General features: G+C 39.1%; 1 long non-coding RNA gene across 2 annotated transcripts in view; it reads right to left on the bottom strand.

Moving 5' to 3' along the window:
- Positions 1–742: 742 nt before the first annotated feature.
- LOC140917278 (uncharacterized) overlaps positions 743–21,224 on the bottom strand; it is an 83,027-nt gene continuing 62,545 nt past the window's right edge. Inside the window, exons 3-5 of one of the 2 annotated variants that reach the window (XR_012160770.2) lie at positions 18,989–19,076; positions 10,533–10,649; positions 743–2,502 (exon numbers count right to left, since the gene is read on the bottom strand). This is a non-coding gene — a long non-coding RNA (uncharacterized LOC140917278). The remainder of the gene's footprint in view (positions 2,503–10,532; positions 10,650–18,988; positions 19,077–21,224) is intronic. The other variant, XR_012160772.2, reaches the window with a different exon arrangement.

Genomic DNA, 21,224 nt, shown 5'->3' on the forward strand with positions numbered 1-21,224 from the left:
CTAGAATTCTGGGATCACATCATACTTTTGAACTTTCAAAGCTAACCCCTAGATCTAGAACTGGTCAGAAATCCTCTGACTGAACGTTTTTCCACTGGAAAATGCTGATTCACTGAAAACTAAATGCATCTTTGGTGTATTCCTCCAACTCTTTTCTTGTTTATTGCAATCTTTGGTATATGGGTGAGTTCTAGCTTTACAGCTACAACCGTAGAGCTACAACCTTGAAACTTTGGTCAGCCACATGCAAGGCCTGCCATCCTTTTTTTTTTTAGTTTGTGTGATTTGCTTTGCCGCTGTCAAAGCACTCACCTGCTACCAAACTGAAGCATCTACACAACAGATTTTAATATCCCATCATTTGAATAAGTGCTGCAAGTAGAGAAGTTTCTGTGTTAGGAGATCATTGCGAAGTCTGTGGAACCATGGAAGACATACTTGAAATAGCCAGGAAAAAGGGAAAGGTTTTTACTGATTGGACTTGTTTACACAGAAGATTCAAGACTGTTACATCCAGGGTTTTTTGGGGGGAGGGGGCAGGAGGTCAGGGGGGTTGTAATACAAATTACTGAACTTGGAAAGACTGGCATATGTTGCAGATATGATGTGTATGTTATGTTACCAATATGAGGATGTCAAATAGGTGGAAAGCAGAGGGTGAAAGATTTTTTGTACTTTTTTATGTTTATTGTTGTTCATATATATGAAAGGATAAATAAAGAGTCACAAAAAAGCAGAAAAACAATTATACAACCTTTAGCAAACAAGAAAATCTTTCAAAATTGATTAATTTGTAGACTGGGCTAAATACCATTTGTGAATTTTTAGTAATGATGTGACAATTACATTTTTAAAGTTAATCAGGTACAGAGGAAAATGTATCAGTATCCAGTGGAAACAGAATATGAATCCCCAGTACAGGTGGAAGTGTTGGAAGTAGATAGACATCAGGAAAAAGTTGAACAACTCATAGGTTGAAATGTATTTGAATAAACTATTTGGTAAATATTTGCTGTACAAATAATGAATATACAGTAGTACATATGTATGTCAAAATCAGGCTTGATTTGCCAGCAAAATAGGAGGCTACTATGAATGTTATTTACAGTGAATATTATTTCCAATGAAAAATTGAAGCTTTAGTAACTATGAAGTATAACCATCTCAACTGGATCTGGAGAGTATCTCTCTGTTATCAAAAAGAATGAGGAGTACTTGTGGCACCTTAGAAACTAACAAATTTATTTGAGCATAAACTGTCGTGGGCTAAAACCCACTTCATCAGATGCATGCAGTGGAAAATACAGTAGGAAGATACATGTATACAGAGAACACAAAAAAATGGGGGTTGCCATACCAACTCTAACGAGACTAATTAATTAAGGTGGGCTATTATCAGCAGGAGAAAAAAAACTTTTGCAGTGATAATCAGGATGGCCCATTTCAAAACAGTTGACAAGAAGGTGTGAGTAACAGTCGGGTGAAAATTAGCATGGGGAAATAAATTTTAGTTTGTGTAATGACCCATCCACTCCAGTCTTTATCCAAGCCTAATTTAATGGTGTCCAGTTTGCACATTAATTCCAGTTCTGCAGTTTCTCTGTTTTTGAAGATTTTTGTTGTTGAAGAATTGTGACTTTTAGGTCTGTAATTGAGTGTCCTCTGACTGGTTTTTGAATGTTATAATTCTTGATGTCTGATTTGTGTCCATTTATTCTTTTGCGTAGAGACTGTCCAGTTTGGCCAATGCACATGGCAGAGGGGCATTGCTGGCACATGCTGGCATATATCACGTTGGTAGATGTGCAGGTGAATGAGCCCCTGATGGTGAGGCTGATGTGATTAGGTCCTGTGATGGTGTCCCTTGAATAGCTATGTGGACAGAGTTGGCAACGGGCTATGTTGCAAGGATATGTTCCTTGGTTAGTGTTTTTGTTGTTTGGTGTGTGGTTGCTGGTGAGTATTTGCTTCAGGTTGGGGGCTGTTTGTAAGTGAGGACTGGCCTGTCTCCCAAGATCTGTGAGAGTGAGGGATCGTCCTTCAGGATAGGTTGTAGATCCTTGATGATGCGCTGGAGAGGTTTTAGTAGGGGGGCTGAAGGTGACGGTTAGTGGCATTCTGTTACTTTCTTTGTTGGGCCTGTCCTGTAGTGACTTCTGGATATTCTTCTGGCTCTGTCAATCTGTTTCTTCACTTCAGACCATGGGTACTGTACTCTTAAGAACGCTTGATAGAGATCATGATCAACGATACTTGCAGAGTATGATACAGACAGAGGATTTTTTACTGGGTTACAGGGAAGTAGGAAGGTTGTCTAGCTGATACACTGTGAAGGAAACAGCTTAAAAGCAACTTTAATGGTAATTCATAGTTTTCTGTTGGCTCATTAGCTCTCACAGTGCAGAATACTATACTGCCCTAATCAGTACAGCTGGTGTTTGGAATTGGGTTTCTTGACAGTTGTTACATCCAGAGCCTGCCTTCTTACATTGCCTTGGACCACTGGAAAAAATAACAACCACAGCATGTTTAATTTCACTGTCATAAATATAAGGAATGAATCACGTACAATTACTTCTGGATTCTCATTAATAAATTTAATAATCTCTTTAGAAGTCTTTGGCAAAACATCCAGTGAGAACTGAGGGATTACAGGCTTTAGATTTTAATGAGAATTGGTTGTTTGTGGTATTTCTCATTTTGTCACAATCCATTGTCAAAAGAACGTGCATTCAAATTTCTGTGCTTTGACTCCCAAAACTGAAGTATTTGCATCATTCATATTGTCTAATTCTGTGAATTGTACTAGTCATTTTACATGTGTACATTTGATTTCATTGGCCATTGTTTAATTTCTTTCCCTTGTTTATAGGCAGTACAGATTTTTAGGAAGGAATGCAATGCCCAGCTGTCCAAAATAAAAAATAATGAAAAGATCAAAGTAGTGCAGCTTGCCAATATATTACACAAACTATGTTAGGTATTTACATGTTTGATGCCTTATTCTCATGACAGAGAGTTGCAAGAACAGAAAGTGGCATAACATCAATCTAGTTTTGTTACAAATAGTAATAAAAAGGGGACTTGGTGCAAATGCATCTATTTTCATGACAATCTCAAGATAGTAATGTCTAGGTCCTCTTCAGATGCGATAGCAAAAGGACCTTTGAAATGCTAGTGTATTCTTCTATGAGTCACAAAGGTACCGTACACAGTAATTTGTTTCCTTCAGAGATGGCTATGCTATTAGGCCAACAGGAACTGATCACGAGGATACCACTATTGCTGAGATGGGGTCATGCAGAGTGGAAATATGAGCTCTATAACCCTTGATCGTCCCCTCCCCCTTTCCTCTTTATTTTGATTCCTTAACAATGCATGGTTGGCAGACAAAAACAATGGAAAGTTCCAATCTCTTTTGTTTGGCTTGGGAAAAACTCAAGACAGCTCAGTTTTGTTTTTACCTAAAACTATGTCTGGGTTTCAGTTAAAAGGAGCTACTTGAAGTTTGCTAGACTGTGAAACGCTATTTGAAAAAAAGCCATTGTTGCCCATCTATGATCGAAGCAACAATGAGCAGTCCAACTTCTCACCGTTTGTCATAATAAAACTAAGTCGTGTTTAATTTTAATAGGCTATGGATGGATGGATAATGGATTTTTCAAAAAAACTGTGTAGTATTTTATGTCTAATTATTATACAACTACTTTAAAAATCAAGATAATCATATATTAGAAGTCCTGTATCATGGAAATGACAGTAAGAGAAAGAATCACAGATTTCAGCGACAGTCATCTATGCAAACTTAGGTGCTTAGCAGTTCTGATGAATCCCTTGGCATCCTTTATGGAAGTGTTAATGTTTTACTGTGATGGGAAGTTGAATTACTTGTGAAATTAAAAGTAGTAAATTCAAGACTCCTAAAAACAGATAACTGGAATTTAAATATATACTATAAGTTAAGATTGGCAGAGTCAATTTCTATGTTTTACGTACACCTGAACGTGAACCAGTAGCAGATATCTGAACACCTCTCAGACTTTGAGGTGGTTTTAGAATCTGATCCTGGATCAAATTTAATATCTTGAAAAATACAGATAATTATACAATTGACTTCACTGGAGCAATACCAATTTATATCTGCTCACGAGCTGACCTTATCACTGTGGCTTTGTGAGAGTTGATGATTTTACTTCACATGAATTTTTGAAAATATTTTATTCAATTTCATTTGGGGACAATCTGCACACCTGAATTTCACTTTGAGACTTCAGGTTTGAAAGAAGTGAAAGCAAAACTCAGCTGAGGCTAGAATAGAAGTGGTTGTCTGTCAAAATTATGTTTTATGTTTAATCACAAATTATGAATCTTTCAGCACTATGTATATTAATTGACTCAAATTCACTCAAACAGGATTCATGTTTGCTCCAAACTTGGTCTGTTTTATCATGATCATTATTAATAATTTTTTTCACCACAGTAAAGAATGGCATGTATTGTAGAATGAAGGGAAGACATGGGACAAAATCCTGGCTCCACTCAAGTCCATGGCATAACTCCCTTGATGTCTGTAGGGCCAGGATTTCACCTGTGCCTTGTTCTTAAGAGTTTACAATCTTAGGTTATACTTCTGCAGTTCATCCCAAGTTGGACAGTTCCTTGCACATGTGCATAGCCTTTCTGACACATGGGACTCTTTGCAATAAAAGAGCCTGTCTGCATGAAGCAGATATTAGGGTAGGTGTTTAATTTTCGACACGATACAAACAGGTGAGGCCATCAAACACTAAAGAAGGGATGTGATGAGGAAGAATAAGTGTTAATGTAATATGACTGCACAGTACTCATTTAAGTCCTATAGTTCAATAGTTTGTGAAAATTAGCAAAACTTTCAACAATCTTCCTCTCAATTTTACATTTGTAACAAAACCCAGAACCAGGTTGAAGTCATTTGAGGCTTCCTTGCAACCATTAAGCACAGCTCTAAATATTGATTTAGCTACATAGAAAGACTAGACTCCAAATTTTAAATTATAAGCAGTTTTTTTAAAAAATGGTATGCCTGGGGAAAAATACTTTAGTCTGATTATCTTCATTTAACCCTAAAATGATTAGGCCTTATTACATCTGATGAGCTCTCATAGTTCAAGGGTTCTTTACATTTTGGTTGCAAGAACCCATGGGTATGCTGCTAAGAAGATAAAAAAAAATTCATAATACATAGCTCTGATGAAAAAGTTAGCTAATAGGATAGCTGTAGACTGAATTATGAGCTTTTCCCCTTTTTCTTTTCTATGCTTTCCCTTCTTTTAAAAGAAGAAGGACCAGAGATAAGGTTAGGAGTACTTGTGGCACCCTAGAGACTAACCAATTTATTTGAGCATGAGCTTTCGTGAGCTACAGCTCACTTCATCGGATGCATACCGTGGAAACTGCAGAAGACATTATATACACAGAGACCATGAAACAATACCTCCTCCCACCCCACTCTCCTGCTGGTAATAGCTTATCTAAAGTGATCATCAAGTTGGGCCATTTCCAGCACAAATCCAGGTTTTCTCACCCTCCGCCCCCCCCTCCCCACAAACTCACTCTCCTGCTGGTAATAGCCCATCCAAAGTGGTTCTTAGAGGGGACAAGAACACCAGCAAATAGAGAACACTGGCATATCAGTTTATGTCAGTTCTCAAACTTTTGTACCAGTGACCTCTTTCACATAGCAAGCCTCTGTGTGCGACCCCCTTTTAAATTAAAAACACTTTTTTACAAATTTAACACCATTATAAATGCTGGAGGCAAAGTGGGGTTTGGGGTGGAGGCTGACAGCTCATGATCCTCCCTTCTAATAACCTTGTGACCTCTGAGGGGGTCCCGACCCCCAGTTTGAGAATCCCTGGTTTATGTGAATGTTCATTGCAGGGCATCTTGACCTGGAGATTGAGAACAGTTGTTAGAAGGTCAGGACCATCCTGCCATTCCAGTATTTCTAAATGGCAACAATGTCTTGGCTAGCTCAGAGGATCTTACTGGGGGCTTCCCAGTGTGGAAAAGGTTGAGAACACATGGTTTATCGCCCATCGCATATTTTTATTTTTGAAAGCTGCGGAATGATGCCATATTCTGTCTTCTTTCAAAGCAGCAATAGGCATAGTTAGGGGAACCCCATTGGAGTGAGCCCTATGAGACTAGACAATTACAGGGAAGAATTGTCTTCCCCATCCTCGAACACAGCTGGGGAGGAGGAATGAGGTGTTCTTATGCAAGACTGGGTATAACTGGAGGAGGTGGTAGAAGTATCCATCTTCTTGGGGGGGAGCTGGAGAGGAACACTCTCCTTTATCTCATAGGAGACCTAGGAACAACAGCAGGAGGTTTTGGGGAGACTTCACATAGCAGCAGGTTGGGTGGGGGCAGTAGGACAGGAGGTGTCGAATTATACCATGCAGGAAGTAAGTTCTCCTTATAGCTTGTAGTGCTAGCAGCAGAAACACTGCTGACAGCATGCAGTGATTAGGGACATTCCCTATAAATTCATTTTTTCCTGCATTTGGAGACAGAAGTACTTTACACTGTTTTCTTCATTTTTGTATGATGATTTAAAAAGACTATGGGCCAAATTTTGCCATTGGATTTGAGCACCCTCTCTCATCAACTTCAATGGAAACTGCATGCATGCATCTGAGGATAGAATTTGGCCTGGTGCACAGTTTTTATTCACTGTCTCTCTTCTTTAATGTTGAAAAACCTTAAAGATTATTTGGATATAATACATGAAAGGAAAAACAATATCTGAAAAAGGATAGGGAACAATTATTCTCTGTTTCAAGAGTGAACTGCCTTAAGTGAGCAGAAATCAGTCACAGGAGGCTGGTTGCTTCACTTATTTTTCTAACTGCTCTAGGCAAATAAAGATTAAGCCATTCTTTTATCAGGCAGGCCCTTTCTCCACTATAAAGATATAATCAATCTAAACCAAAGGCAACTTGCAGATGTATAGAGGTTTTCTTGCAGGTTTCAATGCTACCTAAAGACAAATGTTTAGGGTTAATTTTGGTTTGGCCTTAACTACAACTTATTGAGCAAAAATGCAGGTAAAAGCCAAACACCTGAAATAAGCCAAACATTTTAATAATAATTTGCAAAACAGTTGATGAGTCATTTGTATAAATAACATATTTTGCAAAAAGCATGTTGAAAGTAATGCAGTATTGTAAAATGTTGGTATCTACTGTACAAGATAGTTTCTTTTGCTCAACAGACGATCAAAACGATGATGGATAAAATAAACCTTTTTCTCATTGAACCATTTCAGCCCTTTTTATGTTTAATCTTGAATCCTTTTTTTAACCAGATTATGGTTTAGAGATGTGCCAGAAAAGTTCAGGTATCCTAGGTTGCTTGTAGAGATTAGCAACGTTTATTCCAATATAAACTCTCGCCCCTTTGCTCCCCACTGACCTTTGATGTTTTAATAAAGTGGACCTTAAATCTGAACCAGTCTCCGGTTTTGTTCTGCAAAACATGATTGATTTTATATTTCACAACCCAGCTCGAAAATCACATGCACCTCAGTTTATCCATAATAGAGGGGACAAAAATAAAACCTTTTTTCTCGAACTCAGAAAAAAATCTGAGTGTCTTCAGTCTTTGGTGATCAGAATAAAAGGGAATGTAGACTCAAACGACCAATGGTTTGAGTTTAAAAAATGCAAAACTTGGCCTCTTTCCCCTCTCTAGCTATTTTTGTGGTTATTTAAGTGTTGCTAGACCTTAGCTGTGTACATTTTTTTAAAAGAAAGCTACATGAAGTCACAGAACCAGGAATGGTCCTGGAGTCCAGCGGAGGCTTTTCTTTAAATAAAAAAAGTTTACTTCAATTTTATATCAAGACCTGCTACCAACAAAGATGGTGCTGTTCAAAGCAAAGCAGTCATTAAAATGAATGAGACCATACGAGAAGTGGAGATATATCAGATCCTAGTACTTTTACTCTGGCATCAGGTTACCTCACTACCCTTGCTATACTTTCTACTTTGTGCTTCACAACTTTTTTTAACTTTTGCCCATTTTTTGCGGTTCTTACTTAGTTTTGAAGTTGGTGGGAGTTTGTCTGAGTGAGAGCTAGTAAAACTGGAGGGCCCACCTGAGCATGCAAGATCTGCACATAGCAGGAACATCACAATGTGCAAATATTTCCCTCCCATGCACAGGATTGGAAATGTTAACTACTTCCATAGTAGTGCTCTCCCTTTCCCCACAGAGCCATGGAAGGTTCATTCTAGTTGGACTGGGCTTCCTGGGAAGGAATGGGCAGGCTGGAGGTGGTAGGAGACAGAGGGACATAAATTGACCTCTGCCCCCCTGCCAGTAGCTCCATGCAGATTCCCCTAGAAATATGATATAGCCTGGGAACTGGATTTTCATGTACCCATCTTATGAAGAGGGGGGCCTCAAGGGCTGTTTCCAACTGGAGAAGTCATACTCCCAGGGAGCAGGGGTCTACCAGCAACACAGAGCCACCACAGAAGCCCAGAGCCTCTGCATGGATTTTCCTGTTTCATTTTGTCTTGGCATTTCCCAACTAATTCCAATTCCAAACATTTTAAAGGTGGTAGGAGCCTACAATTCCAGCTAATACTTTAAAAGAACCAAAAGCAAAAGCCACCTTTTTTCAAAGTTGAGATAAGGCCACAGTGGCCCACATCACTCCAGAGGTGGTGAAGGGGACACAGATCACAGCCCGATCCCCATCCATACTGGGATAGGAGGGAAGATGCACCCTGGGCAGAAGAGATGTTGGGGAAGAACTCTGTTTCCCTGAGGCACAATCCCGCCCAGTGATTCCCTGAAGGAGCAGCAGCTCTATACTGTTCCCAGCAGTGGCCTCTTGCCGTATTCACCCAGATCAAACCTATATGATAGCATTTGAACTAAGGCACAGGATCCCAAAGACTGGCAGTTTGGATACAATCTCATTGCATTTTAAGTTCAGTGTTTTCATTTTGTTTGGTATACACTGAACTCAATGTGCTGTACAAGTCGCACCTTGTTAAACATTTTAAATATTTAACTATATCTGATAGATATAAATATTACAGTTGAATTCGTAATTGGAACACTACTTTTAAAACTTTCTCTGTTTATTTTTGTTGTATGTTGGAGATCATCTTGTTAATGCTAAACCAAGGTAAAGCCAAAAGATCATGTGTTTCCTGCAGTGATTATAGCAATAGAGAGGTTTGGCTTTTCTTTTGTGGAAAATGCTGTGAATTATTAATTATTCCTCAAAAAATTTAAGTGAATTCAAACAGTTCTGGATAAGCTATTTTTCATTCAAAAAGGCTAGCATTCAGCAGCCCATATTCATTAACACACCAGCATTTTGTATTTAATTATTGCATTTCATTCACACAGCAGATAAAGATGGTAAATTAGTCAATTGCAGATGAGAACTCTGAGCCTACTAGACGCTGATTTGTCTGTCAGCATCCAGGAACTTGCAGCATAAGGCACAGCTGCCCTAACCGTACTTTGTCATGTAGAATAGAACATCAGTATACATATGTGTCAGTCGGCTGGAAAAATGCCCTTTCCCTCAGAGTGTCTCCCACTTTGCTTGCCTCAACCTTCTATGGTTACTTCAATTGCCAACATTTAAAGACAAATTGGCAATGCAGAAAGATGTGACCATGCAAAGACAATGCTTAATGGCAATGAGTTTTGAAAAGACTTGTAATATAGGGTCCAAAATCTAAGAGAAGAGGATATTCCCCTAGGATGTATGCAACTGGCAGGTGTGTAGTGGAGATCTGGGCTATCTTTCTTCCCAGTCACTGACTATATTTCCACCTAACTATGGGGAATATGGGGAATCTTTCTGGGAAAATTATGCTTTTAAGTGTGAGGCACCTTACTTTATCCAGGAAGCGTAGGCATGTGCTTCTTATTGCCTATTGACTCAGTGAATGTGAGACAGAGACAGTGAACAAAAAAACACAAAGGGTAACTTAAAGGGGATATACCTTGGCCGTTAATTTAGGAAATCAAAAGGTAACTGTAGAAACACTGAGCTAGCAATCTTTGATGCTCTCATTATTTGAAGGTTTTTAATTTTATCCAGGTGGCTTGTATTCAACCTGACAAGTCATGTAGCGATTAAAAATTGGAATGCTGCAACAACAGTGTTAGAATTAGGATCAGTGACTAGTTTAACTCTCCCTGACAAGGAAAGCCTGGCAAATGACTCAGTTCCAGCCAGTAGGGAATCTTCAGCCTGACTGCACACTACCAATGAGTACTGACAAGTCCCATCAAGACAGCAAACGTGGGTCTAGCAGATGCACTTACAAAAGTTTCCGCTTCTTGCCTTCCTTGCTTCTCTGCAGTTTGTTGTTGGACCATGTAGGAAACTGGGTTTTGAAGCTTCAGGGTGTAGATTATAGGAAGATATTAGAGAATTTGAAAAAGTATCTTAAAAGAACCTATTATGGAAATAAATAAATTGATTTTTGAACAGGTTTCCCCCTACTCACCCCTATACTTGCAGAACAGATGTCTTTGACAGAAGTGTTTCAAACTTGTGCGGCTTAATATCTATGTTATCACAATGACTGATTTTCTGTATCCTTGGAAAGCATCTCACTAGACACCTAAGAGATAAAAACCATGTGACATTTTGAAATAAACAAGCTCTAGAGGTGGTACAATTAACACTCAATCTGTCATCCTGCATGTAAGGCAGAGCCTCAGACCAACAAAAGATATTTAAAATAAGGGGTCTACTGGTCCACAGCCTAAACCCAATGTTTTAGGTTCATAATGAAGAAACTAAGAGGCAAATAATACCCTCCTGCTGCTAAGGAGATTTCCCTGTGTGAAGGGAGGAGTGGAGGCAGAGTTTGGGCAGCCATGGCATGGGCTTTGTACTCCCTGTGCAAAATGCAGTTCGACTCTATGGCAGTTCACCACAAGCCATTGTGCTGCAATGTTTACGGCAAGTGGGGGAGACAGATCTTCCTATGCTCTCGCCACCCCTTTCTGGGGATGTGGAGGCTGTTTAAGTCTTCTGGCTAATGTGTTGGCCTCAGAGCAGCTCTGCTACAGCTCTATGTCTATTGGGGAAGGATTATTTTCCTCTGAGGACTGCTGCAGATCCCTTCTGCTCAGCCCACTTGCATGGCAATAAGATCTTAGCCTAGGCAGAACCAGGAAGCATGCACTGATAACGGATCCTAGTTAGAAAATATCAACAAAAGTGAAATTTTGACCAAAAAATGGAAACAAAATTGTGAGAAAATATGGGCCCTTTGTTGAAATATGCTCTGTCACATAAACGATAGCATGTTACAGATCTGTAAAAAAACTAAAAACAAAATGCTGAGTAAAGAGTACCCCATGAGGGGAGACAAAACCCTGTTAGCCAGTAATTTAAATGTTTTTGGATGGTCTGATGCATTGAAGCTCTAGTCTTCACATCCCTGTTTCTTAATGCCCTATGATTTCTGAGTAGGAAGCAACAGGACTGATGCAGAGGAGAACTGCAGGGGTGTCTCATGGAGTTTTAAATACAAATTAAGAAGCCAAAGGCCAGCTAACAGCTGCCGCTGAGCCAAGATGGGAGGAGAAGAGTCAAAGAAGAGATAGGAGAGGAGTGCTGGGACGGGGTCTCTTGGTGGGTGAGTATTATACAACTGAGGAGACAGGAGCATGGTAATGGTCCCCCTTGTGCTGGAAACAGAGCATGTGAAATTACTGGTAGGCTGCAATGTTGTGCTACTATGACCCTTCTCAGATTAGTTATATACCCTTTTAAAAACTCCTCACAGCTCAGAGCTCATAAATCGGCAGAGGCCAGTCTTAATGCATTAAAACAGCAGACTAGAAGAAGTCATTTATAGGTTGCCACCTCATATGACAGAAATGTGCAGGTCCCCACCAACCAATCTTCAGAGACTCACCCCGGAGCAAAAGAACATAAGGGAAACCCTGGGCACATGTAATCTGAATGCTGACCACAACAATAAATAAATAAAAATTAAGAAATTGTGGGGCAGGAGAGCTGGAATGAAACAAAAAGGTGTCCACAGATCTTCAAAACTCTAGGATTCAAATCACAACTCTGTAATCCCACTTCTAGCATTCATTGTTTGCTGAAATCCTTCATGTGAAAAACTCAGGAATGGTGAAGGAAGAAGTCTTGAAAGGCTTGAGAGCAAGTCTTAATATCCTTTCTCTTTCCCACTTCTATTTTATTATTGATTGAAACTGGCGAATAACGATGCCGTTATAGGGAGTTACAAGTATATGCAGAGTCTTAGGGCAAAGTTCTTCTGCCTTTGCTTAGGCTTAGCAGTACCCTCCTGTGTGAGCAGTCCTGCTGAAGTCAGCAGGACTACTTGCAGAGTGAAAATACTCCACCGTGGATACGATACGGCTCATAATTTAAAATGTAGAAAGTCTCAGCAAGTGAGGTTTTTACATACTGTTCTGCATGTTGCCCTTTTTTGTGTTCCATTTTCAGCTTATTTTAAAACTGAGCCAACTGAATTTTAAATATTCTCAATTATCATCGCAGCAATTCAGATTTCAGGAAAATGGCTAGAGTGTTAGAGGGGAATGGGGTATAAGAAGCCCTATTCAAAAGGCTTTGGCCTTGAATCTCATGTAGTAATTTAGACTGTGCAAAGTGGGCACAGCATTCTACCCTCCTCGTTAGATGGCATTTTTAATCATTTTCCACCACAGTGTAAGTCACTGCTACGGACAATCAGGCCCATTATTTCTATTGTTCCAGGCTAGGCCTAGGTAAAGTATTAAAAGTTTGCAGCCTTTCATTTAAGAACATTCATTTCAGGAGACTTATCATTATTATTTATATGTTCTCCAGAGCAAAGGCACTGATACGATGGGATGCCCTGGTTCAATCACAGAAGTGGAAAGGTTTCTTGCATCTGATCCTTCTGTGTGGCTGCATGAAGCCATTACAGTCTGGCCCTAGGAATTAATACTCTGAGCTGGCTTGTGCTTCATATACAGAACATTCTTCATGGTCTAATCTAATTTGGCCCTGAACCTTATGCGTGTATTTAACTGTAAGAATGTGAATAATCCTATGCTGGCCATATTTCTTTAGGAAGACAAATCCATTGCTATGTCATTTGTGGACTGCAGGAAAAAAATAATCATGATTTAGGTTTAGTGTAGGTTTGAAAGTACCATGAATGAAATCCTGGCTCTCTTTAAATTAATGGCAAAATTCCATTGAGTTCACTGGAACTAGGATTTCATCCCATATTTTTACCTAAGTATGAAAGACAAAATTACATAATTAATTGGCTGTAATTTGGGGGGTATGTTTTTAAAATTGTAAATATGAATTCAAATGTCCATTATGAAAGTGTCATATCTGAAAAGCATCTATAAAAGAAATCACCATGCACATTTTGGGGCAAGTCAAAGACTTTTTTCTTCAGTCAAGCACCGACCAATCAAGAAAGAGTTAAACAAAACTTTGGAAGGTATATTAGTCATAGCAGTAATCTCTTTATATATCAGTGGGTCAATAGTTCAGTAAAAGAAGGAACTATAACTTGAGTAGACACTAATTAAAAGAATCAATTCTTATCCTACTACATATGTCCAGTCATATTAACACATTTCTAGATTTCTTACTCAGTGGACTAGTCAAGATTAAAGGATTTGCTAATATGGATGAACTGAGTATGCTTCCAAACTGACTGAGCAGATTTGTGAACAAATTAGTTCATTTAAAATTGACAGTGAAAGATTGATTTTGCACAGACTGAGTTACCTAATGTATTCATCATTCCCTCTGCTTCCATGCACAAGACAGATCTGCTTCTTTTTCCTTCTGATTGTAGTAGGACTGCTTACTGGGCACCTTTATTTTACAGCCATGATCGCAGCCTGTCATTCTTTTCATTTAAATTTATTTTAGCCTCCATAGTAGGAGCTTCAGAAATAACTTCTTTAAAAGACTCAGCATAATGACTCATTACATGAGTTGCTCAATTCAACCATAGTACTTTAAATTAGAATGGAGGGTGGAAATTGCTAATTACACAGAAAAAGATCAAATTACTCTCGAGGACCATTTGATTCATTATTAAGATTGTTTGTGGGGATGTGGGTGTCTGTAAACATGGGGTTATGTCCCCACTTACAGTTATTTACATGTCCGCATTTGCCAAAAGTTATCATTGAATGAAATCTGAGACATCAGTGTTTTCACATACAGACTAGATGTAGATTCCCAAACTGTGATCTGTGGGCACTTTTTGGTGGTCCCTGGAGAACTGACTAATCAGATAGGGCTTGATTTCAGTTGCTAAATTCCTTTAAATTGCTAAAACAACACAAAATGCTTTCCTAATATTTCTTTTCCGTATCAACATTTCCTTGGATGTAATGTGAATGGAAAGAGAGCTGGATCATGGAGTCAGGAAGGATTGGGAAGGATGATCCATGAGATCACCTCTCTATTATTAAAACATGGTCCATTATTTAACCATTCTGTCATCTTGCTTTTGATTCACATGGATTCACACCCTGTGGTTTAGCTTGCAGTTTACAGTATGGGGGTGAATTAAACCCAAAGTATATGCCATAACAATCAAGTTTGGCCATGTGTTAAGTTTAAGCCATGTGAAGTTGCTGAGATTCACCTACTTTCAACTCAGAACCTAAAACCATTCCTGGACCCTATGGAGAAGGTGAAGTTTCATGCCACATATGGCCCATGTTCATTAGAAAATCAACAGGGTTCACTTGATAGGATCCAAAATCTCACTGAACCTGGCCCGAGTTTCACGTTTGTAGTGAAACCTGAAACCAGATAAACTTCACCTAGAAGCAGGAAGGTTTCCAAAAGACACAGGATAGTATGCCTTAACAATTTGTCCAGATGAAGGTGTTAACACTCGGTGTGAAATTAGATCAAATTTTGATTTAATTTTATTGGTGGAGCGGTTTATGCCAAAGCTAACAAAGAGGGAGAATAAAATACGGAAAAGATGGCAATTCTTCTGGCAGTTTATAGTTTGCAGCTATGCCATCAGTGAAGTGGAATAATTCTAAGAGCTCCCAATGATAATAGTTCTTTTTTACATTTAGAATCTGCTCACTGATTATGACATTTTTGAAGGACATTGTTAACTACTCCCGCATTGTGAGCATGTACATTTGTACACATAGCTCCATAACTGCGGACACAAATTTAGTAATTGCACATTTGCACTCACTGGCTTCCTATTTGTGCACATTTACCCCACTGGTGCACACAAATGCCAATCATTTGCTTGGGCATGTGAATAGTGACCCTCACAGATATTGTAAACACCAGTACCATTAAGGAGGCTTTTCAAAAATATGTCCCTTAGGGATTTCATGACGACCTCATGCCCTCTTTTCACATATATTATATCTATTATATATTAAATATATTATATTTCTTGGGTTTAGAATGAATAACAGGGAGCAAATAATTTGACACATTTAGCCTATTTTTTCTTCTCTGGATGCAACTTATGAACAAGCAGCTTATTTGTCTAATATATATTATTTGTAATTTGAAAATATTTGCTGAATAATTTGGGTGAATAATTCTACAACTGTAGCTTGCACATAAGTACATTGCTACAAATATTCAAAGCTAAAATTCAAACTGTGAGAGACATATTACATGATTTTGTTTCTTTTCTCCAAATAGATGAGGGGAACTTGTAAAATCAAGTTCCTGGGGCAAAGACTCAGCACAAGCTCTGTGTGAACATCCGGCAATATTTGCTTAATTAATATCACTCTCTCTGAGAGCATTCCTGCAAGTAAACCCATTGACTAGAATATTTGTGGAACAAAGACATAACATAACATGGGCATATTCAGAGCAAATTCACATAAAACTTCAACTAAATAGTTGCAGATTTTTTGGTAGCATTCATCTAATTCTATCTGTTTTAATCTGGTTATGTTACTGGTACAATCCATTAAACATATATTGCTTTCAGAACATGCACTCTTCTGCAGTCATATCCATCCTAGTCACCCTCAATCCCATATTTTGTATGATGTGTCAGCCACGGCATTTTCATTCCACGCCTTTTGTCAGTCTATGCCTCTCTATACTTCTCTATTATATTACCATCATTATCACTTAATTTACTGCATCTGTTCATTACTTCTTAATTCCAGTTCTCTTTTCTTTAACTCCACTTCATACCATTCATTGCTGTTTCTTTTCTGCTTGTATCAGAGTCTCCCTACTCAGTTCTGTTGAGCGTATATATTTTTATTCTACGGAACTTCTCGCTGTCAAGATGCTCAGTGTTGCAGTATTTGTAATGAATATTAATAGGTAGCTTAGGTTTTTTTAAATGTAGTAGGGGGAAGCAATGAGAATTCTCTGAACTTTGCTCTGTGGTTGTATGTGAGACCAAGACACAATGAAGATACTCTCCCCATTCACCTTTGGTGATTGTCTTTCACAGTTCGATTCTGCCATTTCACAAGCCTGTTGGCTCTAGTGTTATGTGCCCTGGAAAATTGTTGTCTGGCACCTGTTAATATATTTCCTCACTTATCTGATTGACGAATTCCCTGCCTTGATCATTGATTTGTATGGAGACACATGAATGTCTGATGAATTCAAACAGAACCCTTCAACACTTTCAGCTAGTTTATCCTGTAGGGGTTTATCTTCAGTGCGTTTTGAGAAGTAATCTACAGCTGTTACCAAATATTTGTATGTGTCAGGGTCAGCAGTGAGAAAACAAATATCACCATTAATTTGTGCTGTATATAGTGTTCATACCCTGATGACCCCTTAGTGGCACTCTTATTAATTTACTTGTACATGATCACACCCTCTAGATCACTTAGATTTTACACACTACCTCAGATTAGCATATAGCCAAATCCTGCAGTACTTACTCAGGCAAAACTCCAAGTGTATCTAGTACTGAATTCAGCAGCATCCATGGAATAGAGTTCATAGAAGCTGCAAGGGGAATTCAGCATCACAGCAAGCAAAGCAGATCCTAAGGTGGGGGAGCATTCTCCATGCAGGCCATATAGTGCTTTTGCAACAACCAAACTTCTGTCTCCTCCCACAGACTGCTCAGCCTAACTGTTGCATATGATAGTTGAACACTCTGAAGTGATGTCAGTGGAGCATCTGAACATGTACAGTGGCTCTCTGATGACCCAGTAAAAAGACAGTTTCTTCCATTGCTGACTGACATGGCCTTGGCCATTCCTTGCCATTTGGCTCTGGAATGCAGGTCAGCAGGGAGAAAAGCCAGTGTTTCTTGGGGCAAAGAACCCTACTTGCCCTAACCCATAATGCTTCGGGGGGGAGTGATTCCCTCTCATCTCCAGCAAGATACGCATATGTTCTTTTCCTTTGGAAAGAGAATGGGGACCGCTCTGTGGCCACAGCATTCCCTCTTGCTGGAGCTGTACAGGTGCTACGGAAGCCTTGAACACTCTGCAGTCCCAGAGGAAGTACAAGATTGACACATGCGCCTGTTTAAGACGGTGGAGCTTTTATTACTTGGGTTCTCTCTTTGTATCTACAACATCTATTCATAGAGTGGACTCATGAGTCATTGCTTGTGAGAAGTTCCTTGACTCAGTATCATACCAATATGTGATTTCCCCAAAACATAGTTCCCTTGGCATACTGGTTACTCCCAATTGTCCAGCCCAAGGTATGGCCTTAGGTTCCCGCCAGGAGTTCACAAAGAGCTGTGCTTCTCTCTGTCACCCCAATCTGGCCCTGCTTCTCCATTGGAAGGGCTACCTGAACAGCATGTGAGCCTAAAACAAGCCAGCTCCTGTCCAGTTTATAGCAAAATAATAGGGGACTAATTTAGATAATGACAAACTCTCCCCAGACCCAAACTTCAGTGCAGACTAACCAAAAATCCACCTGTTTACAAACATTTTCATGAAAAATAAAAATGTGTTCTCTTCAAACCAGCTGCCACTTCAGTGCAGATGCAAATTAGTGACTATTCTGTTCCATTCTCCCTTTCCCCCTATAGATGGCACCAAATATTTCTCACTGGCAGCCCTTCAGTAACAGGTTCTAAACACCTCACATAAAAGAGCTTTTAATGTCAGTTGAAACCACTGGCTGTCCTACTTTATCATTATAGAAACAGTTTTGATTTTATTGAGAGTGGAAGGGTACAGGAGTGGGAGTTGACGCTGCATAATGAATGGTGAAACAGCTTTCTGGTGTGATCACAGCCATGAAAATATCAGGGTCTTTTGCTTATTTGTTTTTTGCTTGGAGTGTTATTTCTATTTGGTGCTCATAGAAGAGAAGGACTTATAGCAGTGGTGGGCAACCTGTGGCCCATCAGGATAATCCGCTAGCGGGCCATGCGACAGTGTGTATGTTGACCATCCACCGGCACAGCCACCCGCAGCTCCCAGTGGCCGGGAATGGTGAACTGCGGCCACTGGGAGCTGCGGGCGGCTGTGCCTGCGGTGGGTCAATGTAAATGCTGTCTCATGGCCTGCTCGCGGATTACCCTGATGGGCCGCAGGTTGCTCACCACTGACTTATAGCAGGAACACTAGCTGAAGCCAAACATAGTGTGACAACTGGTGCTCTGCAAGATTTCCCACACTGCCCTGGCAACACTTTTCAGTGCTGATCTGAGTTACCTTGGTTCTTTCAGTCTTGGGCCTTTCTTCATCAGAGATTGCTAGTCAGGAGAAATTCCCTGGTGGCTTTGTGATTTGAAGAAACAGATACTATTCCCAGGTTTGCAATTTCAACCCAGCAATATATAATGGGCTTTTTAAAATATTCACCTGTCTTTTCATTCATTGGTTTAAGTCAGCCACAGATCCTTTTACAAAGAACCAAACTCAAGTTAAACAATATTACTGATGTTAAGAGTGGCACTTAAAACCTATAGACACTGTTTCTTTTCAGTAAATAACAAAAAATCCATACCCAGATCCAGGAAGAACACTTGTTGAAACCTCAACTCAAGATGGAACTTTCAATTCACTTGAAGTCTGCATACCAGATACTCATTCATCTGTAACAACAAATAGTCATATGTGATTGGAAAGGCAGGTATGATCCCTGCCATCACCCAGAGACATTTTTTGATATTCACTAGTTGATATTGCCAATGCATTTGAGCTGGGTCAATGGGAAAACTCATGAACGTACATTTCTGGCATGAGTATTCAACTACCTTTTTTCTGTTATTTGAATGGGCGGGGAAAAAGCCCACTAAGGCATCCTGCTAGTCATGTGGTATCATAGGATGATTGTATGCCCCAAACTGAATGGCCATTACAGGCCAGTTGAGGCTTCCTCAACTAGGCAAGTGAATGGTAAACAAATTGGCTACATTCTAAATTTCACAAGGCCATTGCTGTTGAAAGAAGACACTAGTATTCACACTTATCCTCTGCGAGTAGCAGCTGGGAAGTTAGAAATTTTACGTGCAACCCACTCTTTGTATTTATTTTAGAACATTGTTCATAATTGTATTTTAATAAAACTTGATTGTCTTGTGTTCCTCTTTGATACATTATACCTTGTGGGCTAGATCCTCAGTTGATATAAATCTCTTTAGTTATAATTCACAGTCGCTAAAGTGCTGGCTGGCCCTGACATTTTAAATTTAAGTTATGAAAAAGTGTTAAAAAATCTAAATATGTTGTACAGTGTTGCTCATGAACTCTAATTTTACAAGCTCCAAAGCATCTAAGCTTTGAAGTGGGAATAAAAACCTTGATATTGATTTAGTAAACCTCGAAGTCAAATTATATGAATATAAATATGCAGTGCATAGATTTCACGAACGTTTTCATTCTATGAGGTTTTTTCCATGTCAAGCAATCGCATCTGAAAGTTTGGCTCAATCCTGATCCTCTAAAATTCCGCCAGCTCTCAGATATTAGCATTTCTATACTTTCTGTTTATCACTATACTTAGAATCGTTGCAGTGTGATAGCATTATTTCTAAAGCCATAAGTAAGCCTCTTATCCACACGAATGAGGAAGCTAATACAGCGAATCTCTCCGAAATGCACAACCTTCGTATACAGTCAGTGTGTTTTTCTTTCATTCATTGTGTTTATTCCTTTGAAAGGGTTCCATAACATGTGCAGTCTTGCCGTCAATTGGCTCACTACTAGTTTATCCTTGTGACACAATTTTGTTTACCTGGTAAGGCAATCATTGTACACTGGCATTTGAGAAGTCGGACTTTATTAATTTAATAGCTTCATTCTCTCATCAGATATTCATTTAATTGGATTTCAGACTAGTATTCATCTAGGATTTGCATAAATGGGAGCATAGGTTTGAACATATGTATACCTTTAGCATATATTTACTTAAGTTGCCCCGCCTCCATCCACTACAGTGTGTATTTTCTCTACTTATGCATAACAGTAATGATTATCTTGCTCTGGGAAACCAGGTCCAGGCTACCAGGAAAGGGTCCTGGTGCTGATGTTACTGAACTATGAAGTTATTGGAATATGAAGTTAACATATTGTACAGGTTCCTGTCTGAGAGTCTATTAGACCGTTTCATTGTGAGACTTCTGTTTTCATAGATTCATAATTCTGGCAGAACAGTTAAATCTGGGATACATACAATTTACAGAGTAAATGTTTGGAAATAAAACAGTTTTCTTTATGAGTCAAAACCTTGTTTTTTATTATCATGTTTGTGTGTGATACTTGTGGGTAGCTAGATGACTCGGGTATTGCAATCATGGATTGCCCTTTTTCTCTAGTTTCAGTTTTTAACCTTTAAAACCTAAATTTAAGGTTATTATACATAGATGTGTGGCCAAAATCCACCTTTAGCTACACACGCACACCCCCACTGGTTTTTGTGACTCTTTAGCATCTGAGATGTCTTCCCATCTCTTTGCCCTTTGCATGTACTCAGCTGTGTTGGGATTTAAGATGAACAGCAACTAGCATAATTTATTTCTCTTTTTGGTGTCTCTTTTAATCAAATCTTTCTCCTTTACATACAGTTTTCTGTGTGTAACACTTATGTATGCATTTATTGTTATGAAAACTGAATAACATTTTAATGAAAAAAATTAGAAAGGAATTCAATTGCCAAAAAAATTATGAGCCAGGACTGAAATATTCAGCTCAAATAGTTATCCTTAGGACTCACAGAAACACAGACATACACACACATTACA

The sequence above is a fragment of the Lepidochelys kempii genome, chromosome 9 (genome assembly GCF_965140285.1).
Source record: "Lepidochelys kempii isolate rLepKem1 chromosome 9, rLepKem1.hap1, whole genome shotgun sequence".
Taxonomy (NCBI): domain Eukaryota; kingdom Metazoa; phylum Chordata; order Testudines; family Cheloniidae; genus Lepidochelys; species Lepidochelys kempii.